At 42.0% G+C, this 27,750-nt stretch overlaps 1 long non-coding RNA gene across 1 annotated transcript; it reads right to left on the reverse strand.

Moving 5' to 3' along the window:
- Nucleotides 1–1,662: 1,662 nt before the first annotated feature.
- LOC311582282 lies at nt 1,663–25,830 on the reverse strand. Its single transcript, XR_014774067.1, has 3 exons — nt 25,761–25,830; nt 2,704–2,838; nt 1,663–1,835 (listed from the first exon to the last, which is right to left on the reverse strand). It is a non-coding gene; the product is annotated as an uncharacterized lncRNA (long non-coding RNA).
- Between the last annotated feature and the right edge of the window lie 1,920 nt (nt 25,831–27,750).

A 27,750-nucleotide genomic window follows, 5' to 3' on the forward strand; every position in this document is an offset into this window, starting at 1 on the left:
GCTGTGCATGACTGCAGTTCCCACATGGAGAACAGAGAGAGAGAGAGGAGGATTTCTGGGCTGGGGCTTGGTGCATTAGCTTGGCTAGCTCTAAACTAAGTTCAGTGACAGTTCCTGTCTCAAAGGATGAAACTGAGAGTGAGAACAGACCCTCAATGTCCCTCCTCCAGCCACCTAACACTTACATGTGCATGTACCACACACAGAGAGACATACAGAAGTGAAAAAGTAGAGAATAAATAATGAAGACACCTGATGATGACCTCTAGCTTCCACATGTGTGTGTGTGTGTGTGTGTGTGTGTGTGTGTGTCCATGCACGCGTGCACACACACAAGTAATCAGTGTAACTCAGGGTATGTGTAGAGGTAAGTCAGTTGCAACCATTCCCTCACATCCACAAGGAAGAGAGTGAAGGCTCAACAGAGTGACAATTTCACTGTATAAAAAACAAAACACATCTGCCTTGGTTGAGCCTGATGATACATCCTTGTAATCTTACCATGAAGAAGACTGAAGCAGGAGGATCCTAAAATCCAGAGCAGCCTGGACTACACAGCAAGATCCTGTCTCAACAAAATAAAAACAACACAAACAAACAAAAAAGTATATCAGCTTGTAGCCAGAAAAGTGCATAGGAAACAACTGGTCCAACCTGTACCATCAAGTTAGCCTATACCCTAATCTATGTCTCTCTCCCCCCCCCCTTTTTTTATGCCCACCTCCCTTCTCCCCCCCCCCCATCTCTGATTCTGTCCTGATTCAGTTTCTGCCCACTGTGTATCTATCAAAAACCCATCTTACCTTGAGGCTCTGGTTGGCTCTGACCTTCTCAAGAATATATATTTTCAACTGTTTTTCAATGATCACCACTGAGTCCCAATCCCAGATCTCTCCACGGTACATGCTCTTGGGAAATTTATATTTCACTTCAACTGGCTCCTATGACTCCTCCCTACCCACTAAATCTCATCCATTGGATGATACAATTGATGGCAGGATTGTGGTTAAATGTTTTACTCAATCCTACCATTATGTTAGTTGTTTGCTTGTGGTGCTGGGAATTGAGCCCAGAGCCTTGAGCATGCTAAACAGGTACCCTGCTACTGAGTTCAGTTATAAGCCCTGGCTCAATCCCATCAATGCCACATTGTAACTCCAAGTCAAGAGGAAAATGATGGGAAGACACAGGGTCTCAACATAAGCTGCAAAGCTCTGCAGACAGCTCTGCGACATAAGCCTTTGCTCTTTGTTTTCCTCTGGACTTACCTTCTTCTAGATCAAATTTATTTTCACTTGTGACCCTAGCCTTTAGTGGCTGAGCCATCTCTCTAGCCCTAAGTTAAATTCATATTCTAAAGTAACACATTCTATCAGTGGAGTATGTAGAGACCTTACACGGGCTCACTTTGTAGAGGCAAACACCTTGATTCTGTTATTGCTTATTATTGTGGCATTTGTTTCTTTGTGTGTGTGTTTGTTTGTTTGTTGAAGAATGCTTCCTAAAAGGTACAGGTCATAGTCAAATTAATCTAGTATTTAATGCTACTCTCCCAGGAATCAAGACAGCAACAGTTTACCCAGGAAAACTCTGGTTTAGCCCTTAGTCAGATTTCTACCTCTATCACCAAGGCCCTTTGTGCCTCTCTTCTGAGTTCTAACGAAAGAACAAACACGAGCATTTTCTCCTTTGAAGCTTCAAGAGTGCCTTATCTGCGATCACGTCAATGCTTTACTTACCAGAATTCAACAAAGAATTTCTCAAATAGCAAAGTACAATATGATCTTCATCTGCAGATAGAATTATGTCCTTGGTGCACAACTCGGGCAGCTGTACTAGGTAAGCCAAATGATAATGATTAATTGCATAATTTTGGCAGCTAGAACGCCACATTTCTTTCTTTAGAAGTCTCCCGAATGTTGAGTCCAAAGTTTCACTTAGCGGTTTTTAGCCATCTCGTTTCTTTTCAAATCAAGCATGCCCCGGGCAACAGGCGGGCAGTAGTGCAGTGCCATCTAGCTTCCCTCCTGGGGCCAAATCTGTCCTCAGCTGTTCTCAGTTACTGAAGAAAGCAGGTTGCCTTCTGCAGCATGTCAGGGCTTTCTGAGGCACCAACAGACAAAGGAAGAAACCTCTCCATGTCTGTCTCTTTAGGGATAACTGATCATCAGAGATTTGCCCTAGAGTTAGGTGAGATCCTCTACAGCAGTGGTTCTCAACCTTCCTAATGCTGCGACCCTTTAATACGGTCCCCCCCCAACAGTAAAATTCTTTCATTGCCACTTCATAATTGTAACTTTGCTACTCTTATGAACTGCAGTGCAAATATCTGATAGGCTAGAAAGGTAGGTCGAGGCCCACAGGTTGAGACCCACTGCTCTGCAGAAGAGCTAGCTTGTCATTTCTCCTAAGCACTTGCACCTTATTTGTAAACACCTCTCTGTCTGTAGAGGATGCCTTCCCAGACTACTATCTCCTCCTTTCAAATCTTTCCACACGTTAAGGCTTTGCTCCCTTTATCAGCCTTAAGGTGTTATCATTGTGAGATTAGGGTGTTATTGTTGTGAGATTATTATTATTATTATTATTATTATTATTATTATTATTATCTCATGTCTGCAATATGTTTTATTCTCACTCCTCTGCTGGAGCTTCTGTTACTCCACCTGAGTCAGCTCATGCCAGACACGGACCTGGACTCACCTACTCATCCTTCAAGACTCTCGCACTTTTGATCAGACAAATCATTCAGCAGTCTCCATGGTATTCCCTTAATGCTGGGTATTCCACCTCTCGTAGATGTCCCTGAACAGTAGATGCGTTCTCATCTTCTGATTCCTAATAATAAGCATTTAAGTTGTTATTGAATGAATAAAAGATTGAATGAATAAAGTGCAGCTGTTTATTTGATATTGTTTCTCGAACTAGTCTACATTTCTTGGGAAACTGGCTGTAACTGAACACAATGACAAACGCCCCCATCTTCCTAATTTTTTTAACCCCATAAAAATATGAAAAGAGAGTGGCAGTGAGTTTACTCTCCCACTCAATCAAGCAATCTCTTCTAACTTCCTACTTTCACTCCAATCTAAGTCTGGCTTCCTATTTCACAGGGGAGATAGAGGGAGAGAAAGCAAGGAAGACTTCTGCTGCCAGCATGGTAGGAAGATGAAAATTAGGAAAGTCAGATGAGGTTAGCTGTGAAACCTGGGGGTCTGTGACGCATCACAGCACACAGGGGCTAAAAAGCATGCCTGTGGCCACCCTGCTTAGAGCCAGAGATGCAGTCTTTAGTGGCCCAAAGGCATCAGAGGCAGAGGGGAATCGGCCCAGACAAATCCAAGCTTCAGCCTTTTCTCACATTAGATAGCGTGAGCACTTTAAAAAGCCACTCAGCTGTTGACCATCCTCCAGTGACCTCCCCTCAGCATTGTCACGGGGGAAAAGCAGAGATGCACTAAGTTGCCTCCCCTAGCTTTCCCCTAATTCACCTCACTCCTGACTGCTTGCTCTTCCTCGTGTGTGGATATTTCTGACAGAAACTGCCATGCTATTTTCTGCACCCAGTCTATTCTCTGACTGTTTCCCCAACCACGTATGACCGTCTCTTGCTTTATCCAAGTCTTTCGTAATATAACTGACCCAGCATGGCCTTCCCTGGCCTAAAACCTGGGCTACTCTACCGCCATTCTCTAGTCTCTATATTGTTGTGAGAGTTTTGGTTTCTTTTAAAATCCCAGTTACGTTTTGTGAATATGTATTTGTTTTAATCCCAGATGTGGGATAAGAGGCTCCTTCAGAGCAGGTGATTATGATTTGCCTTGTGCACTAACAGGGCCGTGATTTTGCCAGCTGAGGATAGTTAATGTCTGGAATTCTGAGAACTTTTCAGGGGGATAAATGCCAGCACTCTAAGAGGAGCCAGGGTGCTCTGAAGAAAGAGAAGGCTGCCGTTCTCCCTGCTGCTCCCCCCCCCCACTGTCGTTGTTGTGTTTTCTCCAGATGTCCTGAGTAAAGAGATGAAGGATGAGAAATTTGATATTCTGTCTGTGAAAATCAACCCTGCTCCAAGGAACTCAACATCTCTGATCAGCAGGAAGTAGTCTTAAAGAGGTCTACATCCCCTTTCCTCTAACCTTCTTTCTCACTTACCTAGTGTTGGGGTGTTGCAAGGAATAAGGATTGGAAGGTAGGTAGAGGTGTAAGAACCCAAATAAAGTAGCTTAAAAATATGCCTGCATCCTACCCTCGATCATAGCCTTATCAACACTAGAAATCATTTTATACTCATATTAAATCTTTTTCTCTTTTACCCACAAGAATATGGATTTTAAGAAGGAAAACCTTTCCCTTTTCATTTCTTTTATTTTTTTTTTTTTACTGTCTTAGATCTGCATCGTGAAAGAAGAATATTTTGTGCACATATCCCTTATCTATGTGTATGGACTAACTACTATGATATACTTCATATTCTGGGACATACAGTAGAGAGTTCCTCCTTGCACATAATCTTCACAAATGTTCCCATGCAGGTGGCCCAAGGAGTGATCAGGCTTTCACTTCGGTTGCTGCACCATCCGCTAACACCTTGAAGCTCTCCCCCAAGATTCTCTGCATCTGGCCAGAGATGCAGAGCTAAAGCCGTAGAGTGCTACACAGGAGGCTTGAGGAACTGTGCCTGGAGTGATACAAATAGCTTGCAGACCCACTCCTTTCATGGAACTCTGTCACTAACCCGTATTACTAAGAGGGAGCCTAGCCTTGCAACCTGCTGGTGATCCCACAAGAGAAATACATGGCACACTAAGTCTGTCATGAAACATAACCATTAGGTGATACATACAATAACTTGTAAAGGAGTTAAGGGCACTCTGAGAAGGAGAAGGTAAAGTGGACTAGGGGAAAGAACAACACATGCAGAGAAGAATTTAGACATAACAGCACATCTCAGGATTTTCAGACTACAGAAGGGGGCAGGCATAGGATATAAAGCAAGAAGGCAGAAGGTTGGAGAGATGGGTGGAATCTGGATCATGAATGACTCTGACTGCTTCACCGAGATGCTCAGACTCATCCTACACAAACTGGGAGCCAGGCATGATTTTCCTCTTCTTGAGTGGGTGTTAAGTCCAGTTAGAGAGCTGCTAGTTACAACCAAGGTATCCCTACCACTATTGCACCCTTTTGGTTATCATGCCATGCTGGACACTGTGGTTCACAGCCATGAAGCTGAGTAGGGCCTTTGGTTACTACCTTCCCTTGGAAGCTTACGTGGTGGTGTGCATGAAACAAAGGATAACTGTAGCATCAAACACACAGTGCCTTCCTCAAACAGGGGGGCCAGAAAGCACTGCTAAGATCTGTCATGTAGGCAGAGTTTTAAATAGGCAATGAAGTTAGACACTGGAGGATTCTAGGTCAAGAGAGAAGAAGGTAAAAAAAAAAACCTCTTGTGATAGCAAGGAGACAGAAGGCCTGCTTGTCTGGAGCATAGGGTCAGGGGAGGTGATCTGAAACGAGGTCAGGGTGGAAGCAAGGCCAAGACATGTGGGACTTGGGCTGGTGTGGAGCTTGAATTTTCAAACAAGTATGTAGGAAGCCATTAGCAAATTTCAGGAGCATGATCTTATTTACATTTTAATAAGCGTTTTGTATGGTAGGCAGTGTTCCACTCATTAAAAAAAAAACTCAATCAACTGGAAAATGTTCATCCAATTATTATAATGATTCTATCGGGTAGGCGCTGAAACAAGAATCATTACAGCTGCTTCCACTTCAAGTTTAACCTCACGGGCTTTGTGAGAGAGCAAGATTCAAGCCCCCGTCACGTATTCCCAGACTATCCACACTGAACCACCGGAAGTTTTTCTTTTCATAAGAATCTATGAATGAGAGCAGAGAAATGGTGAAGACAGACATATTAATGAAGAAATTACCACTGAGCCAGGGAAAGAGTCAATAGTTTGTAGACAACAATGGTGGATGCCTCCTTAATGCTGCAGGGAACATGTTGATCTCATAATACATTACAACGGTAGCAATGGCGATAGAGAGGAGAACAGGCTTCAGATATGCTAATAGGATTGATGGGATTCTGATTCCATGGACTAAGGAGGTGAGGAAGGGTGAAAAATGGAGGATAATGTTCTCAAATTTTTAGCATAAGAATAGATGTGCTAGATGATGGTGGTGGTGGTGGTGGTGGTGCTGGTGGTGGTGATGTTATGGTTATTGGTGGTGGTTAAAATAAAGTTGAAAATAAAGCAAAGCTGTCAGGTGTAATGGCTCACGCATTTAATCACATCACTTAGAAAGCTGAGGCACTGCAGGTGGGTCTCTGTGAGTTAGGCTAGTGTATCTAGCAAGTTCCATGACAGTCAGAACTTAAAAATAGAGAGATACTATATTTAAAAAAAGAAAACAAAGTTTTGGGGCTTATTTCAGGCATATTGAATAAATAGGTTTACGGGCATATACCTCAGAAAGATGACTACTAACATTTGAAGATATAAAGAGTTTTTAAACCCTGGAAGATGAACAAGGCAAATCCAAGAGAGAATTTAGAGAAAGGTCCAATGCTAATCATTAAGGAACAACAATATAGAGAGGTTTTTTTTTTTAATGGAAGAACCTATTAAATCAATGCAATACTTTGGATAGGAACACGGAGGAAGCAAGAGAGTCAAGAGACAGACATTCAATATAACACGGGACTCAATACCTGAAGAAGAGGAGGAGGAAACAGGAGAACTTGGCAGACCACTGTGATGACTTGCTGCCAAGTCTGACAACCTGAGTTCAGTGCCCAGGTTCGGAATGGTGGGAGGAGATAGCCAACATCTAGGAGCTGGCCTCTGGCCTCCATGTGTGCATCATGCTGTACTCAGCTCACTAATTCTGTTATTATAATTGTTGTCAATTTTAGTGAGCATGGGTAAGGGCCAGGAAGAAGGCTCAATTGGTAAAGTGCTTGTCTTGCAAGAACCTAAATTTGATCCCAAGCACCATGTTTTTAAAAATAAAGTGATGAAAGAATAAGAGTCAGTTAAACCAACTCCATCAGTTGCTCCCAGGGGCGTCTGGAAGCCCTCACCCCTAAAGAACATCTCACTCAGCTACTAGAGTTTTGGATAAGGCTTCCCTTCATGGGTTCAAAAATCCCATAAAACACCAAATTGAGTTATTTCTATGTTCTGGATGATATAAGTTTCAGGTCCATACTGGGGACTGGATAAAGAAGAGGAGAAAGAGAAAGGTAAATGTGGGGTCGTGACTGGTCTTTCAACACAGAAGAAGGCAGGAACTGGAGCACAGCACACCTCAAACAGCAGCTTTAAATGCATTACACGTTTGCCTGGGGCCTGCTCACTGCCCTGAGTCACTGTGTTCACACTGCAATTTGACATTTGTTTTGATAAGTGAATATCCCTTCAGGGTATGAGCAAATGTCTTCTTTCTTTATGGTATGCCATTGCACATAACACTCTGGACACACCCTCTGCTCATTCTTCATGTCATCAACCCTCTCTGAAGAGGTATTAGATTCAAAATTGACATCAAAACTGGTATTGATATATAAACACCGGATCTCGTTAGCTTGTTAGCGTTTGACGGATGGGGATGCAGCAGCCGAGAAAGACCACCAGGTGAACAGCATCGTCACAGCCTAAACCAGACCATGCCAAAACCTGAAACAGGGTGCATTTTCCAAAAAAGAAGATGCATCCCTAACTGGATGGTAGCTAGAAATGGACTTATGCTGCATAGACATAAAACATCGGCTGCTTGTTTGTTTACATCCTCTTAAGCTTTTTTTGAGAGATAACGTAGAAAACTAGCTTACCTTAGCTGTAAATATTCCCTTGGTAAATGGGGTTCCATCCCCCAAAGCAATGGCGGGGCGGGGGGGAGAATCACCATTCATCAATGTGGCTAATTTTTTAGAAACGTCGCCTCCACGTGTCTTCAGAAGAACAAAATAAAGGAAACCAGCAGCTTCACAAGTTTCTCCTAGGAAAACACTCAAGTTATGTAACAAATGTTTTTCAGCAGTAGAAAACCCTTCTCAGAAGAATGAATGAATCAACTAACAAATTAATGAATGAAAGAAACGTCTACAGCCTCATTTGCTTCCATTATAGATTATTCCAAGCATACTGGACTCAGAACCGGCATGACACCGGAGCCGCTAACACAAGAATGCAGGAAATGCTGCAAGGAGTGTAAACAGAGAGACCTTGGCCCCTGGGGAATGGCTCTATGGCTGTGCTCTCCACATTTGTCCTTGTGGAATCTTCAGGCATTCACAGCCAACTATCCTCAATTCCCTTATCTGAGGATGAAATTTCCCTGACTGTGCAGAAAGGAGGCCGCCCCGTGGCCTCCCAGAGGAGGCATTTTTGAAAAGCCAGCATTTCCCTTTCTCCGAGCCACCCCCTTCAGAGAAGGTTAGCTTTCCGGGAGAGGCTCCAAACCGTCCAGCAACTCTGTGTCCCTGAATTTTGTACAGAGCAAACAGTAAGGAGAAAATTCAAGGAGATGCCTTAAAAAGAAATAAAACAAAACAACCCTTCAGCTGGCACCCAAAGGAGGTGAAAGAGGACACAAAAAGAGGACAGTCGTGTTCGGAAGGCCTTGAACTAAGTTAGTTGACATGGGCACTGGAATTGTGAGTTAGTTCTCCGGGGCGTGTGCCAAGCAGAAATCGTCTTAGGTTTTTGGCTTTTGGTGTTTGTTTTGTTCTTAAATCTTGTTTATCGGTGGCGTTTCCATATTTGCCCTAAATTGTCCATATGGTACTATATATTCACTTACTTTAATGACCCCGATTCATGGAAATGGGGTATAGATAAAAATCGCATAAACAGAAGCGAGAGTAAACACCTGACTTTACATTCTCCTCTTAGCTGTGACAAAGAGTCAGTACCTTCTTCCAGCTGTCATCTCCACTTGTGACAAATAGTCCTGTTGTCTGGAATTTTCACTTGCCCCTGATACCATAGAGACTAGCCGAGGAGTCTTGATCGCCCCAGCACATAAGCACTCAGTAAGCGCTCCTTCCCTTCGGTTCCCACCCTTACGCTCAGCCCAATCACAAATGGCCTTGCTTCCCTTCCAGAGTGTTCCCACCGGTTCGCTACTACACCAGAAACTGCTTGAAGGCTACTGATTTGCAGCTTAGGGTGACGTTACTTTTCTCTAGTCCAGAAATCGCTGTCACATGAAAACCAATTATTAAATGAGAACATCTGCCTCTTCTTATCTGAATAGGCCAGCAAGTAAACTGGCCTCTTGTCCTTCTTCTTACAAAACCATTTCCAAAAGAAAGGCCAGTTAACGCATGAGACGAAAAAAAGGACCAAAGTGCTCGTGAGCCTCCTCTGCCTGATAGAGCGTCAATGTTCAGATCTTATTTACTTTTTGCATTAAGCTTCCTTCATCCCCTATTTGTTGGATGGGAATTGACACGGCTAGGGAAAGAATTTCCCCTCCATCTGACAGCTTGTAGGAACACTGTGATGGTGAGACCTTAACTGAAATGATTCTGGGTGAAATGAAAATAGGAACGTAGAAGTTCGGATCCACGCCCCTGGTTTTGATTGGCTCGCTGGTTTTTTTGTCAGGCATTATCAGCAGTGAGAGTAATAACTGAATCTGGGCTGCAGAGAAGCCTCTGTGATTGAGTGCATGCTGCTTTTCTAGAGGACACAGAACCCATGTTATACAACCCATAACTGCTTGTAACTCCAGTTCCCAGGGATCTGAAGGCCTCCTTTGGCCTCCTCAGGCACCTGTGCACACACCACACATGCACACACACCAAGAAAATACAGTAAGTCTTTTTATTTTTATTTTTTTAACTGAGGACCTGTTAACAATTTTCCCCAGCCTACAAGTTTTCCACTCTCTTGGAAAGTTTAAAAAATAAGCCCAAAATACAAGTCGAAAAAGCAGTAGTCTAGAACACTCCAACGCCTGTCCACTTGCTAAAAGCCCAAACCCTGTGGTTACCTTGCACTTCCTTCCAAAATGCAAGAACCTTCGCCCAGCAGAGAGACATTTGTCCACGAAGATGTTGTCCTAACGGCTGAACTCTGCACTCTCCACAGTCTCTCTGGGATGGGGAACGGTCTGTTAGACGGAAGTCCCTGGAGTTTCACCGTCCAAATAAACACAGCGCTCAGGATCTTCCCACCTCGCAGGAGGGGATCTGAGAACCACAGCTCCCAGTCCACAACACCAGAGTTTCCTCTTGTGACTTTTACATCTCAAGTTTCCCACTTACTTAAGAGTGGAAAATTATTAAAATTATGACATTTTAATAGTCTGTTCCCATCATCATAGGCTAAACTGTGCTAAGAGAAAGGCCCTGGGTCAAAGAGTGTCTGCGATTACCTCTTTTTGGTTTAACCTTGGCTTTCTGTGTAGACCAGGTTGGCCTAAAACTCACAAGAGATCTGCCTATCTCTGCCTTCCCAAGTGCGGGGGTTACAGGCATATGTCACCACACCTGGTGTCTTGTCTGCGATTACTTTTAAATATAAATCTAGAATCCACAAGCTTTGAGATGAGGTTCCCTTGCACTGCATCGTGATGACGTCTAGGTTACTGTTATGGTTTGAATATGAAACATTCCACCGAAGGGTCATATTTTTAAAAGTTTGTCCCCAGTGAAGCGCTGTTCAGTGGCTTGGTCCACTGCTGGGTTCACAACTTTTATAGGCTTTGGGGGGGAGATGGGAACTTAAGATGCAGAACGCAGTGTAGGGAGAGGATTGTTGGGGGCATGCTCCTGAGGACTGTATCTTGCCTGGCCCTCCTCTTCCACTTTTACTTACTGTACACAGTTACTTACTTACTGGCACGAGGCAAGAAGCTTCCTTCACCACACACTCCTGCTGCCATATTCTTCATGGTACCATTTTAAAAGCAACTGGAGCCATCTTATCGTGGCCTAATACATCAGAAACTATGAGCCCAAATCTTTCCTTTTATATTTATTTTGTCGGGAATTTTGGCTGAATGACACAGTTCTTCACATAGAATAGAGCTATGTGTCCCCATGTGAGAGGGGGCCAAGTGTCGGTTGGCCCCTCCTTCTGTGGTCACCTGTGACCTGACACTCATTCATCATTAACTAAAGCCCATGGTTGGTTCACTTTTACATTTGAAAGTTCTATGTATTTGAATACATAAATCATATATATCTACCATTACAATATCATACCAAATAGAATTCAATTGCCCTGAAAAGGGTCCCATGTTCCATCTACTTATTCCCTGCTCTTTTTCTCTAATTCCTAAGTCCTAGTAAATATCAGTCTTTTTAATATTTTTATTTAATTTTTAAACTTATGTGCACTGGTGTGAGGGTGTCATATCTTGGAGTTACAGACAGTTGTGAGCTGCCTTGTGGGTGCTGGGAATTGAACATGGGACCTTTGGGAAAGCAGACAGTGCTCTTAACCACTGAGCCAACTCTCCAGCCCCTATCAGTCGTTTTATCGCCTCCATAATTTTGCCTCTAGTTTTATAACTAGAATCATACAGTTTGTAGTGCTTTTAAAAAAATTTTTTAATCTAGAATACACATTTAAGCATCATCCATATTTATTCATGGCTTAACAGCTGGTTCTTTCTCCATGTATAGCATTCTACTGCATGAAAACAATATAGTTTCTTTATCTATTGAAGACCATCTTCTTGCTTCCAAGTGTGAGTAATCATGACTATCATTACATTGTGGGCTTTAAAAAATGTGAGGAGTAAAAAAAAAATGTGAGGAGTTTGTGTGTGGGGGGGGGTGTGAACATTTGTTTTTTAAAAAAATCCTTTCCCCATCAAATTTCCTTAGCTGTTTTTCCAGCAATTTGTTTACTGTGTTGCACACCTAATGATGCACTAGTCCATGATAAGATGGCTCCAGTTGCTTTTAAAATAGTAAATACGAGCTCTTTTTGTTTTGATTTGTTTGTTTTTTCAAGACAAGGTTTCTCTGTGTAGCCTTAGCTGTCCTGGAACTCACTTTGTAGACCAGGCTGGCCTCGAACCCATAGAGACCCACCTTCCTCTGATTCCCTGCAAGCTGGCATTGATTATAGGCCTGAAAGAGGAAGTAGAGAGGGAACTGAATAGGATAGGGTGTGGGGAGGGAAATAAGGGGAGGGATCAGATGTAGGGAGAATGAGGAGGGAAGATTTGAGGTCCTGGAGAGAAAAAGGAAACTGATGGTGGGGACATCCCTGAGACAAGCTGGAAACCTGCAACAGGAAAAGATCCAGGGAAAATATGAGGCTCTTTCTAGCTCAGTCTCCTAGCAGTGGGGGACACAAGATTGAGGAGGCCACCTTCTATCCAGGCAGGACCTATCATGGTGGAAGGGGAACTCCAATCTGCCTACAAAACCTTTGGAAAAAATTTTACCCCACCTACAAGATGTGCAGAGATAAAGATAGAGTAGAGACTGAGGGAATGGCCAACCAATGCCTGGTCCAACCTGAGCCCCACCCCATGGGAGAGAGCAATCCCCTGACACCATTATCAATACTCCTGTTTACAGACAAGAGCCTAACTTAACTGTTCTCTGAGAGCCCCTGCACCACCAGCCCACCCTCAAGCAGCTGATTGAATCAGATGCTGAGAGTCACAGCCAAGCATTAGGCAGAGCTGGGGAGTCCTGTGGAAGAGTGGGAGGAAAAGATAGAAGGGTTGGAGGAGACAAGAACACTGCAAGAAAACCAACAAAGTCAACTAACATAGACCCATGGGGGCTTACAGAGATGGAAGCACCAACCAAAGAGGATGCGTGCACTGGCCCTAGGCCTATATATTTGTAACTGATGGGCATTTGATCTTCATGCCCATGATCATCTAGTAAGTTGAGTGGGTGCTGTCTATGACATGAACTCCATTGCCTACTTTCCTGCTTGCCTTGCCTGGCCTCAGTGGATGAGGAGGAGTTCAGTCTTGATTCGACTTGATGTGATGGGGTGGGTTGGTGGGAAGGGCTCCCCTTTGCTAAGAACAAGGGGAGGGGGTAAAGAGATGGGAGAAAGGAATGTGGGGGAGAGAAGAGAGAGTGTAGGCTTAGATTTTTCAAAACCTACTTTATTTAGGGTTCTCACTTCTAACCCACCAGCTAGAGGTAGAGGAGAATTATATTAATAAGAAAAAGGGGTTGTGGACATTTTTAGACATAGTTCCTTGGGCCAATTCCACTCAGCATTGTCAGGATACCACCAGTCCAGTCCAATAGTAAACAACAAACAGCAACACGAATCTGTAACAGTGGCATGGTCCAGCAGAAATAGAAAGAATCAGCACTAGTCAGCAGAAACAATGAGAAGCAGCCAGAGTTCCATGAGAAATTCTCTGTAATGGTTCTCTCTGCAAAGTGAAGACCAGCAAAGACCAGCTAAGACCCTCAAAGACCACGGAAACATTACACAGTGTAGCAATGCAAAAGCAAACTCTAATTGTCTGTGGGGTTCTATTTATATTCTTCCTAAACATCATGTGCCCTCTCATGTATCTGTTTTCAGCAAAACATAGCATGTCCTCTTACAAGACAGTTTCTAAAAAACCATCACATGACACAATTGAGTTTTTAAAGAAACCAAAAACTTCTGCTTCAGGAAGGTGCTACAATAGGGAGGTAAAGTGAATATATACATTAAAAATAAAATAAAAATTTTTAATAAAATAGTACGTCTTATTCTATGATGTCTTCCTATGCTTTACCTTGTTCCATACTATCATGATTACTGTGGCTTGGGTGGTGTTAAAGTTCTCCAGCTTCACTTTCCTTAATGACACAAGTGCCTGTGCACATACACACACATTCATATAGTTATACAACCACATATAAACACCATACACATGCACACACATATACACACATATATACACATATACACATGATATACATATGCAATTTACACATGTGCATATGCATATACACATACATACACATGCACACACATATACACATGATACATATACACAATCCACACATGTGCACATACACACACTCTAGTGTATACACACACGCACATGGCTATTCTACATAAACAATAGGACCAGTGCATCAATGTCTTCCAGTGTGTGAGAGTTCTGATTGGTAGCGTGTTGAATCTACCAATGTGGTTAGGAGCCACTGACACCTTGATAGAATATTCTCTATCCATGAATGTGGAATATCTCTTCATTTATTTAGATCTTCCTTAATTTTCTTTTATCAGAACTTTATGATTTTTCTCATATGTATCTTGAACAGATAATGTCAGATTTCTACTCAAGCATTTAAATGAAGAACGCTATTATTGTAAGTGGTATTGTATTTCAATTTACATTTTCATTCATTGACAATTTATAAAGGAAAGCAATTCCTCTTTTCTATTATTCTTGTTTCGTGCAGCCTTACCACAACCACAAATTAGTTTCAGATTTTGTTTGGTCAAATCTTTGGGATTTTCTATGTATACTACCATGTCACTGACAGAGGTTTGTTCCTTCCTTTGTAATCAGTGTGCCTTCTATTTCTTTTCCTTTCTTAATGCAAGCTATGCTTATTATGATTGCTTCCTTACTTACTCTAGTAGTCACGTCTTTATTCCTTGCACTGGGCATTAGGGGTTTGAACTCTGTTCCTGATTCTTGAATGGGCAAGAGCACATGCCCTTCCCCCTTGAGCCATCTCCTCAGTTCCTGCTTTTAGTTATTGTGGGCAGCTTCCTTTCATTTGATTGCTTGTGTATATTAGTCTTATACTTTAGTTTCACACTTATAACTGCTATGGTTAGCCAGTCTCCCTGAGGATAAAAAAAAAATGTTTCAGAAATGACAGTGTAAAACACTAACATTCCTGTGGCATAGGATTGCTCCAAACAGTGGTTGACGGGACATATTTGTGAGAGACCCAGTTCTGTGAAAAGCATTTTATACTCTGTCTAGATAAATAATTGAGTTTTTTTTTTATTCCAAAGACACACTTGATAATATTCACTGAAGTGGATTAGACATGTAAAAATATACTCTGTCTAGATAAATAATTGAGTTTTTCATCCCAAAAACACACTTGATAATATTCACTGAAGTGGATTAGACATGTAAAAATATCAAAACCGAATGTTTGGGGGGTTTTCCCCTTAAAAAACAATTAACTTTAACTTTCATTTGCTTGGGGAAAATTGCCAAAAAAAATTTTTTTACAAGAATGATATAATGCATACCAATAGATAATTATCAAAACTAGGTGCTGGAGAGATTGCTCAGTGACTAAGAGCTCATATTGTTGCTTCAAAGGACCTGAGTTCAGTTCCCAGCATCCAAGTCAGGTGAGCTACAACAGCCAGTTACTCCAGCTCCAGAGGATCAGACAGCTCTGGTCTCCATGGACACTGACACTCATGTGAACACAAACACACACACACACACACACACACACACACACACACACACACACACCACAGCTCTATACCAGGTTTTGCATCATCTCACAGCACTGATATCCTTGAATACATAAAAAAAAATTTAGGTTGTATTTTTAAGACTCCACACAAAGAATTCCATTAAGCTCCGTGTCTCTCAATACGACATGCTAATGTCTATTGGTACCTGCAAGTGAAATGCACGTATTTTCTCTGCCTCAAGTACAGAGACTGATAGAGACACTTCACTGCCAATACAGAAGGTGAAACAGAGTCCGTGATAAACAGCGGAGTCGAAAACATCACATGTATCACTAAGGAGGTACAGTTAGTCTGGAAATGGGAAAAAGCAATAAACTGTGGCTCCGACTCCGACTCCTCAAAGAAGCGGATCAAGCGAGTCGTACTGATGGCTCAAATAATGTACTTGCACACACCAAAGCCAAAGGGCTGAGAAAATGGCAAGCTATCATTTAATTTATAGTCCTCCTCAAACCAGAACCTGCAGTTAAGCTGCCATATTAAAGTGAATAGTGGGGGACAGGTTTTAGAGGGACAGCTACAAGTTAGCATATTGCTGCTGGTGCTGCTGCTGGTGCTGCCTCTAACAGCACATGTCCCTGAGAGAAATGTCCACGTTCCATACCTTGACAAGTGATGATGCAAAAAGCAGGAACCGGTTGAAGGGTGTTAAGCTACTGCATTTTAAAATCAAATTTAATTTGGGTTGTTCTGTTCTGGTTTGACAAAGAGTTTTGCCAGGAAGTCCAGACTACACTGGACCTTGCAGTCCTCCAGTCTCGGACTCCTAGGTGCCATAATCACTACACTCACTGACAGCACGTCTTGAATTTCAAATGTAATTGAAATTCTAGTCTTAATGAAAAACAGAAAAGAGGCCCCGCCAAATATCCAAAGGGCCTGCTAAAAATATGTGCAGTTCATCTGCAGTTCAGAGCTCAGGATTATTTTTATTTCCCAGCTTGGGTCTATCAGAACTGCCATGAAGCCTTGAGTTGTTTTGCTAAAAAAGACATCCTATGCAAATGGACTAAGTGTTGAAGATGAAGTGAAAGAAACCTGACAAATCTTCCCCTGGCACTTCTCTCGGAGTCAAGAGCACAGAGCGCGGCAGCAGCTGGTCTGCTTCTGCACTGTCTAGCTTCAGGACAGCTCTGAGCTCCCTCTACTCTTCTTTATTATGCTTCCCTCATATGTTACATCCTGACCACAGTTTCCCCTCCCTTCTCTCCTCCCAATCCCTCCCAGCACTCCCCTTCAGGTTACAATAAGACTAGGCACAAATCCTCACATCAAGGCTGGACAAGAACCCAGTAGGAGGAAAAGGATCCTAAGTGTAGTCAAAAGAGTCAGAGACACCTCTAACCTCTACTCCCCCATGCCTGCTCCTACTGCTAGGAGCCCCACAAAAACACCAAGCGACACAACCATAACTTAGATGCAGAGGACCTATCACAGATCCATATGGGCTCCGTAGTTGCCACTTCAGTCTCTGCAAGCCCCTGTGAGCCCTGCTTAGTTGATCCTATGAGCCGTATTCTTGTGGTGTCCTCGACCCCTCTGGCTCCTACAGTCTTCCTTCCCTTTCTTCTGTGGGGTTCCCTGGCCTCCACCTAGTGTTTGGCTATGGGTCTCTGCATCTGCTCCCATGAGTTGCTGGATATGCCTGACTGATGACAATTGGACTAATACGATCTTTGAGAACAGCAGAGTATCATTAGCAATCACTTCATTGCTTTTCCCCCCCTCAGTTGTGTTTAGTTCTATACTAAGTCTTTGGCCTATCCAACCTCTTGTCCCTGACCATCCAGGCAGTGTCAGGCATGGGCTCCTTTTCATGACATGGGTCCCACATTGAGCCAGTCATTGGTTGGCCACTCCTACAAGTTCTGCACTGCCAGTACCCCAGCACACCTTGCAGGCAGGACAAATTGTAGGTCAGAGATTGTATGCCTGGGTTGATGTTCCAGTCTCACCACTAGAAGCCTTGCTTTGTTGTAGAAGATGACTGGCTCAGGCTTCAAATCCCCCATTACTAGGAGTCTTCGCTAAGGTCACCCTCATAGTTTTCATCAAGTTTCCACTGCTCTAGCTTTCTACATCTTCCTTGAAATTCCCCCCAATTTCAGTCATCTCTACCAGTAGTCTCTCCTTCCACACTCTTGCTGCCTGATCCCTCCTGATTCTCTCCCAATCTACCCCTAGTCTAGCTCAAAAAAATCTATTCTATTTCTCCTTCCCAGGGAGATCCATGCATCCTCCCTCCAGCCCTCCTTGTTACCGAGCCTCTCTTGGGTCTGTTGAGTAAAGGATAATCAAGCTTCCTCTTCCTGTGGAACAGGTCATCTGGGGACCCGGGGAGATGATCAGTGGGGAAAGCATTTGCCCATACAAGCATGAGGACCTGAATTTGGATCCCCAGAAGCACTATAAAGCCAGGCAGAGTGGCACAAGTCTGCAATCTCAGCATTCTTATGAGGGAAATGAGAGACAGAGACAGAGAAACTCCCAGAAGCTTCCCAGCCAGCTAGCCTGGCCACAGCTAGCATGCAAGGGATCCTGCCTCAAACAAGATGGAAGGTAAGGACCAACCCCTGAGCTTGACCTCTGACGCCCACATATATATAACATGGGCACCTATACTATCAACACCCCACACATACATACATGCACACTGTCTTAATTGGGATTTTCCTGCTGTGAAGAGACACCATGACCATGGCAACTCCTTTAAAAAAAATTTAACTGGGACTGGCTTCCAGTTTCAGAGGTTTTGTCCATTATCATTATGGCAGGAAGCATGATGGTGTGCAGGCATACATGGTGCTGGAGCTGAGAGTTCTACATATGGATCCTTCTGGGCAGCAGAAGGAGACTGTGCTCCACACATAGATTGGGCACAGACTGAGCGTGTATAAGACCTCAAAGACACACTTCTTCCAACAAGGCCACACCTCCTAATAGTGCCACTCCCTGTGGGCCAAGCATTCAAACACAGCAGTCTATGGGGGCCATACCTATTCAAACCACCATAAAGACTTTAAAAAAAAAAAAACATAAAATGGTTTGCAAAGATTAAATGACTCAACTCCACTATCCTGGGTCAGTTCAGTAAATGTGTCCTCTCCACTACTTAGTGCAGATTTGGACTTATCCCTTCACGGCCAGACTTAAGATATAGCTGAACCACTGATGTAGAGACGCATTGAAAACAAACAAAACCCAGTTGATGAGTTTAGTTTGGAATGGAATGCCTGGAGCACAGGTAATGCTGAAGTAAATTCAAACTCCTTGACCTCTTCAGTAGGGCATTTTGTTGGGGCCCGCTCATTCATTCATTGCTCCTCCCAAAATGTCTGAAAACCCAGCGGGGCTTCTCATGGTCACCCTGGTTGCCAGGCTCTGTTGCAGCTGAGTATTCAAAATGAGTGGAGGATGGAGGACCCGCCCTGTCCTCAGTCTTCCTCAAGGGAACTTACCCCCACTCCCTATTCCCTCCTATAGAATTCTGACAACACAGTAACAAATGTCCAGTAAAGCCAGCAACTGTGAGCGCGGCCGCCTTGGCTGTGGCTTGGAGGTTTTACACTACAGTCACAACAGCAACTGAGTACGCAGTGCGGAGCGCCTACCTGACGTCACACTTCTGACCTCACTCCGAGGACTCCAGCCGTCGCCCTGTAGAACAGAATCTTTTTCTCTCCGAACTTCCTCTCACAGATTTCTCTCCGCCTTAGTTACAGAGACTCCTCTCTATTCAGTTCCTGGCCCTGGGGCCTCCTGTGCAGTTCCAGAGGCCCCTCCCACCTCGTGTGCTCAGCTAAGGCCCGCAGCTTTCTGTCTCCACACTAGTAGAGGCTTGGAGACGTTATTTCTTCTCTACATTGCCCACCCCTGACCATCTCTGTCATAAGAGAAATTGATGTAGAGATTCCTTTCCCCCACTAATCTAAAGTCTCTTTAACCAAGCTCCTAAGACAGAACTGAAATTTAGGGCAATTTTTAAAAAAACTAGTTACATACTTTGTGGGCAGTTGTAGGTTTAGAGAAAAATAGACCTAATTTCATACAATCTCTACCACACACTATGGCACCATATGCTAGTCTGGAGATTTGCTTTAACATGTTGGCATGTTGTTATTAACAAGGTCATAGCTTAAAACATCCACCTACATGCTTTTGTACATTCTGCAGATGTTAGCAAGCACATAATAACTTTTATCTGCTTGATTTTATTGTAGATGATGCTTTCGTTGCCCTCAAAACCCAAGTGCTCCATCAATTCATGCATGCTTCCTTCACCCCAACTTCTGGCAAACAATAAGCCTTTTACTGTCCTTGAAGTTTTACCTTTTCTAGAATGTTCTATAGTTGGAATTCAATAGTATTTGACCTTTTTAGATGGCCTCCTTTCTCTTAGAAAGATGCTTTTAAAGTTCTTCCAGGCCTTTTCTGGCTTAATGCCTCACATCTATTTTTACTACCAAGTATTCTGTTATTTGGGTGCACTAAAGATTATCCAGTTACCTAAAGAAGCATTTTGGGAGCTTGAGATTTGGGGCTCTGATGAATATGGCTGTTGTTACACCCAAGTTTGTGTGTGTGGACATAAGAATTCAAAACATTTGTGTTGGCACATGCCTAAACACGCCCTTTATGGGTTTGGTTTTTTGGTTTTGGTTTTGGTTTTTGGGGTTTTTTTGTTTTGTTTTGTTTTTTGTTTTTTTTGTTGTTGTTGTTGGGTTTTTTGTTTTGTTTTGTTTTGGTTTTTGGTTTTATATGGAGCCATCAAACTATATTCGAAAAGGCTGTCTCACATGATGTTCTCACCAGCAATCCTGAATGAGTGCTTCCATGTGCCCTCCTTGCCCTGGCTTTGGAGTTTCTCTATTCTCACAGGTGTACATTGTGTACTTAACTCAAGAATCTTTGTTTTAGTCTCATTACACTGAAAATTAGTGAATGGTTGTGGGTGTCAATGTGCATTCTTGATTTTGGTCAAGGTCATCAAATTAAGGTAGCACCTACATTTTCCATACAATAAAACTCCTTTCTGCTACTACCTGAAATTTATACTTCAACGAAGTGGGTATACTTCTTCAAAGAAGGTATAGGATTAATTTGTAACAGAAATAGTCTTGAAAAGACACGTCATTTAAGAAACACATTTAGAAATTTTACAAATGTAAGCAGCCTCAAATAAAAAGCATGAAAAAAAATGACCCCAATTCCAACTGCAGATAGAAAGACTCGCCCAGTACGATGATTCTTTCATGTTCAGAAACTGGGGCAGTAGGAAAAAAATAGTTTTACAATTCTAACAAATCCCTCCAATTCATATCTATTTCTTTCACCATCTGAGTTCCCATCACCATGCTGCCTCCAAGTTAAACTCCCCAATTAGCCCTCATCATGTTGCATTGTCATGTAAGCCAACAGAAAAGAGGAACCATTGGTGAGAGCCTGCTGGGGGCTGGTCCACATGTTTATTTTCCCCTTTCCAATAGCATTGCCTCCTCCCTGGCGTTCCCTGGGGAATACAGAAGCAGTTCAAACATGTGTCTTCTCACTTTGTGTATTTTCTTTTGAAAAATATTACAAAGCGACAGGAAAAATGAAGGGGAGGTCTTAAAAACTACTTTTCAGTGAAAATAAGAGACAAAGAGAAACAATAAGAATCACATCGTAAATAACACATGGGAAAGTGTGAGGAAGGGCAAGGAATGTAGGGAAGGTCTTGCAGTAAAAGACCTAAAACGTCTGCAGAAAATAGCCCAGTAAAGTGACCTGAAAGAGACACATTAGGATATGAGTTGGACAAGACAAAAAAAAAATAATAATAACCTGTAAAGTGCATGCTGGTACTCACAGAAGAGAGATCATGAAAACACGAGCAAAATATTTTCACTAAGAGTGAATATACTACCTGGTATATTAGTTATTTTTACATTGCTATGGCCCAGATATCTGAGAAAAACAATTACAGAGATTAACTCTCTAGTTTACAGTTTTGTGGGGGTTCCACCTATCATAGGCCACTTGGGGAGAATATGAAGGCAGCAGAAGGATATAGTGAGAGAGACGTCACTTCATGGTGGACTAGGAAGTAGAGAACCAGCAAGCAGCAGCCAAAAATAATACACCCCCAAGGATGCACCACCAATGACCCACATCCTCCAGCTCAGTTTGCAAGTTCCCATATTCTCCCAAAGTAGCACTACCATGTGGGGACCAAGTATTCAAGTCGTGAGCCACTGAGGACATAACTGGATGCCAACTGCAACACCTGTGTAGATAGAGTTGTTCAGTGCAAACAGGGCTCTATAGAAGTTGGCAAAGCTTGGAACTGAATATAGAAGTTAAGTTGGAAGCCAAGAGTGAGTGGAGGCATGAACACACAGAGACATTCTGTTCTGGGTCTATTACAGAAAGAAAACCAAGGATCTTTGAACAGTACAGCTGGATAGGTACCCTCACTCTTTCTATAACCTATGGGAGTTTCCTGAAACAATCCAAGAAAACTAAATTCTTTGGATTATAAGGGAAAAAATCAACATACTCACCATATATAAAAAACCAGTAGAAATAAGCAATACAATTTCCTACGAAAAATCCAAAGCCAGTTGGAAAGTATCACCATAAAAATAGAAAAAAATACATATAGCCTCGTGTTGCAATCTAACTTTTAATACTTTGATGAAGCAGCTGTAAGTCTGAGGATAAACCACAAAGCAAAACCACAGGAATTTAGGTGAGCTATCACCAAAAACCAAGTATATAAAACAGAAATTTTCAAGATTAAAGAATGAAGTAGAAGAGAGGAAAGGTAATTCATTAAAAAAAAAAAAAGTAAAATACAAGGGGCATAAAGGAAAATAAACAGGGCCATGGAAAATAAAAATTTTCAAAGAATATTCAGGATAAGACTGAAATAAGAAAGTCATTTGTTGTGTCTTGAATATGAAGTCTCTTCACTAGCTGGTATTTTGAACATTTAGTTCCCAACTACTGACACTACTTCAGGAAGGTCTAGAAACACTAGGGATGGGATTTAGCTAGAGGAAGTGATCACTGCAGACACATCCTTGGCAGTGATTATCATGTCCCTGACTCTTCCTGTTACTCTCTGCTTCCTGTTCAGTGAACAAGAGTGCCCATCTCAAACCTCTACTGTCATGATGTCCCACCCAATAGCACAGAAGCAAGCAACCATGATAGGACTGTAAGCTATTACTATATAATCAGTCACTAGTACAGAAGAAACAAACACACAAGTTATATATTATTTGTTATCTGTTATAAAAGGTAAAGAGAGAGTCAGCCCTCTTGTAGTTGAGGTCCCAAATAAGAGAAAACTGAAACAATAAAGAACATGTCCTCGGATATAATTTAAGAAAACTGCTTAAGATGAAAACAGCTTGAGTTCATATGTGAAAGAAAGCATTGTATATTCAGAGGAATAGTCCTTGAACTGCCATCACTAAACATATCAATAAATGATCACATCTTAAAGATTCAAAAGAAAATGAAAAAAAGCATCATTAGAGGTGTTAGGGAAGATAAAGGAAAAAAGAGGAGTGGGAAAAAGAAAAAGAAAGAAAGAGGAAGAAGAAGAAGAAGAAGAAGAAGAAGAAGAAGAAGAAGAAGAAGAAGAAGAAGAAACATCAAACTCCAAGGGGCTGGAGAGATGGCTCAACAGTTAATTCCACTTGTTGCTCTTGCAAAGGTCCTGGATTTGATCCCCAGTGCCAATAAGGCAGCTCAAAACCATCTGTAGCTCAAATTCCAGGGATGCGATGCTTCATTCCAACCTCTGTGGGCACTAAGCACACATTTGGTACTCATACGTACATGCAGGCAAAGCACTCATACCCATAAAATAAACTAAATTTATCAAAAAAAAAAAGTTAGGTGAAAATCTAGTTGGTATTATAGATGGCCCCCTGCTCACAGCAAAGTTCTGTTCTGATTTTTCAAATTCTAAATTGAAAATATTTTTGGTGGTTTAATTAAAAAATGTCTCCCATAGAGTCAAGTATTTGAATGCTTGTGACTATGGTAGTTTGAATGAGGGTAGCCTATAGGCTCATATATTTGAATGTTTGGTTCTCAGTTGGTCCAATTGGGACTGTTTGGAAGTGATTAGAAGGTGTGGCCTTGTTGGAAGGGGTATGTCACTGGGGTAGGTTTGAGGTTTCAAAAGCCCACTGCATTGCAAGTCAGTTCTCACTGCCTCAGCCTTCAACACCATGCCTGCGTGCCTGCTGTCATGCCCACTGCCATAACGGTCATGGACTCTAACCTTCTAAAATAGTAAGTCCCAAATAAACTCTTTCTTCTTTAAGTTGCTTTGGTCATGATATCTCATTATAGCAATCGAAAAGGAACTAAACTCAGAGGAAAGATAACAGGCTATCAACAAGAGACTTGATACCCTATGGTCATATAGAGGGGGAGGAGGTCCCCCTCGGTCACAGACATAGGGGAGGGGAATAGGGTGAAAGTGGGAGGGAGGAAATAAGGCATGGGATAACAATTTAGATGTAATATGAATAAATTAATTAATAAATAAAGAAAAAGAAAAGGAACTAAAACAGTGGCACTGCTTGACAGGACTATGGGAATGTGTAGCCTTGCTGGAGGAATCACATCACCAGAGATGGACTTTGAGACTTCGTAGCCTGACCCACTTTGGGTCAGCTCTCTCCATTTTGATTTTTGTTGTTAAGGGTGTGAGCTCTCAACTTCCTGCTCCTGGCCCCCATGCCCCCGTCCCCCACACCATGATGGATTCTTATCGCTCTGGAACCATAAGTCAAAATAAACTCTCTTTCTTAAGTGACTTTGGTTGTAATATTTTATCACAGCTACAGAGCAGTAACCAATAAAATACTATAAATTGAAATGTATTTAGTTCGCCTGACCCAGTGAACATCATAGTATAATAAAACAACACAATGCAGTTTCATTATCATTTGGCTGGCTGCTAGAGCCTACTGCTATTGCCCAGTCACACCAGAAGAGTACTGTGTAGCTTATCACTAAATGCATGTCAGCAACATAATGAAAAAATATCATTCTGTGCCACTGCAAGTAGAGGCATCTGTACATTTCTCCCAATTGGTATCAGTCAGGAGACAAAGGAGTATGCTCAGCATACAAGAAAACTAGATAGAAAGTAGAGATACAACTTTTATACAGATAATTAAAATTTTCTTCTGAAAATGCTACCACAAAATAGGTCAAAGTTGCTCACTATCTTCTTCTGGACTCGGCAGATATAAGGTATCATAATACTACATAAGATTCATAAATTAAAGAATACAAAAAACCAAAAAGATCTGTTAGATGACAACAAATAACAACTCTCTCCATTTGAGGGAAAACATGCTTTAATTCTATATGTGTGTGTTTATCATTATAAAATAATTTTTACAGATTAAGAGAAATTTAACAACCCAAAAGTTAAATATGTAAAAAGACATGGACAGGTGAGGGAAAAAAATAAATGACTTCTAAGTTTAAATTATGTTCAAAGGGGCTATATATCTTATTACTGACTGGAAAGAATGATTTAGCAATATTTATCTAAATTACAAACGTGTTTTGCTCTTTAGCCAATAATTCCCACATGTCTTATGGGTATACCTGCACAAATATTCAAACATCTCTGTATGAAGTTACACCAATGATTGTATCAGAAAGTATTTAGAAACAATTCAAGCATCCATCAATAGAGGACTGACAGCATTAATCATGGCAAATTAGTCTGATTAAAGAAATATCAGTTATAAAGAGAATTACGTTTCTTGTGTATTCATGTGAAAAAGCAAGATCCAGAACCATGGACATGGTGTGTGCTTCTCACACAAGACAGAATGAGGAGACGGATCGCCTGAGCTCAGACTTGTCAGTGTTATTCAGACACTGACAAAAACATGACTCTAAAAGTCAGGGGAGCTTCAAGACTGCCAGGGAAGTGTTAGTGGGGAGAACAAGAGACAAGCTCAGCAAGATGAGAGGTGGCTACCTCACAAAGGTCATGAGGTCATTGAGAGGAAGATGGGAGGTCAAAGACGCTAAAGCTTCTGGGTTGATAATCAACTGTGAAGAGGGCAAGTGCAGAGCTTCTGGCAATAATTCAGAACAAGAGTGACTTAAAGCAGGAGGGAAGCATGAGGGTGGGGTAGTGTAACTAGAACTGTCACAGGGTTGAATAGAGATCTGAGAGAAGTGAGAGCTGTTTATGATTTCCTAACCCGTGGCACTGGCTTCTCTCCCTGACCCCCATGACCTGATAACCTTGTGTACCTGTGGTCTCTGACCTTCTCCCTCAGCAGAGTCTGCAGGCAGGTAGTGAGGCAACTCTCTGGAGTTTCTCTTCTCATCCATTGTGGTTGCTTTTCACCTCTGAGTTTTAGGGAGAGTCAGTTGAACTTTAGAACTATTCTTGCATTAAAGATCAACTGACAGCACAGCTTCTCTGAAAAGACTGGTGTGTTCTGACTCTCTTTCATTTGGTCAACATTTACTTAATATCTATCCTTGGTAAGAAAATTTCCTCCAACAAGATGCAGTGCTTTTCTTTACCACACATACTCTGGTGCCTCATATTTGACCACGTCTCCTGGATGGGGAGACCTGGTGGCACTCAGAGGAAGGATAGCAGGTTACCAAGAAGAGACTTGATACCCTATGAGCATATACAGGGGGAGGAAGTCCCCCTCAGTCACAGTCATAGGGGAGGGGAATAAGGGGAAAATGGGAGGGAGGGAAGAATGGGAGGATACAAGGGATGGGATAACCATTGAGTTGTAACAAGAATAAATTAATAAAAAAATAAGTAAATTAATGAATGAATAGATGACTATTAAAGATAAGCAAAAAAAATTTTTAAAGGATTTATAGTGTAGAGAGAGGCCTATAGTCTAAGAACAAAGTATCCTATGAACCATAATATGAACTAGAAATGTTTATGAAAGCATGTGGGACAGCATGTAATGGTTTTAGGTGTCTACCAATTGTTGTAGTTGAATCATGGAAGGGCTCATCTAATTTCTAAGCAAAGAAGATAGTTTGTGAAAGTCAAGAAGGGATGACTAGAGAGATCGAGTGCACACTTTCTTACAGATGACCTGGATTTGTTTCCTCATACTCTTGTTGGTCAGCTCACAACTGCCATTAACTGCAGCTCTAGAGGATCTGACTCCCTCTTCTGGACCCAATAATCACCTGCTCTCACTTGTGTATAGGCCTATACATGTACATATGCACGTGTTTTTAAAAATGAAAAAATAATTTTAAAAAACATTCATGAGGCTAAGTAGAGCACAAACCATCTAGGAAATAAGACAAGACCGATTTGACTAACCTAGAGTGAGTCAGAAGCATAAAGTGGTAAGAAGATAGAGGGGAAAGCTGTGTAAGCCATGGCACAGTGCTTAGAATTCAGTAGACATGTAGATAGTCATCACAGTGTCTTAACCTCAGAAAATTAATTGTCTAGCAGTAAGGTTCCCCTTAAGATGACTCAGAATAAATAAGATGGTAAGTCAGGAGATCTGAATAGAGCTGACACTAGAAAAAAAGAACTGCCAAATCTACGTGACAGCTGACTGCAATCTGAAAATCACTAGCTGACAATGACATTGGTCTTCGTGATGATGTGACTCCCTCCCTGAATGCTCATTAACTCACATGTGGGGGTTTAGAAGATCAACATTGCCTTGGTATGATCAGAGTGACAGTTGAATGACAAGAAAACAAGAGAAGCCAACTGAAGGAAAGATACTGTCTAAAGTATCTTAACTGGTAGATGATGTTTAAGGATAGAACTGGAAAAAAAAACTGAAGATACAGAAATATGAGTGTGGAGAGTCAATGACGAAAGGGGTTCTTTATGAAGACAAAGAATGGAGAAATCTAAGAGGATATAAGATTTGTGTCTTTTAGGCTGGAGAAATGACTCAGCGACTCTTGGAAAGGACGAGTTCAATTCCCAGAACATATGCGAAGGCTCACAATCATCTGTAACTCCAGTTCCAGGAGACCTGATGCCTTTCTCTTCTGGCCTTCTCAGGCACCATACACACATGCAGTGCACAGATATACACAAAAGCAAAGCAACCATATACATAATGTTATTAAAATGTCAAACATTTAAAGAAGATATTTGGTGTGGAGCATGTGAACCAAACCAGAAGAAGTTGCCTGGAGCAAGAGTGGGGTTAAGATGTGCTCAAATTCCAAAAATCTCATCTTACATCCAACAAGAATAAGGCTTGCTGCCTCCCGGTTCTGG

The sequence above is a fragment of the Acomys minous genome (assembly GCF_964271855.1).
Source record: "Acomys minous genome assembly, chromosome: 14".
Lineage (NCBI taxonomy): Eukaryota > Metazoa > Chordata > Mammalia > Rodentia > Muridae > Acomys > Acomys minous.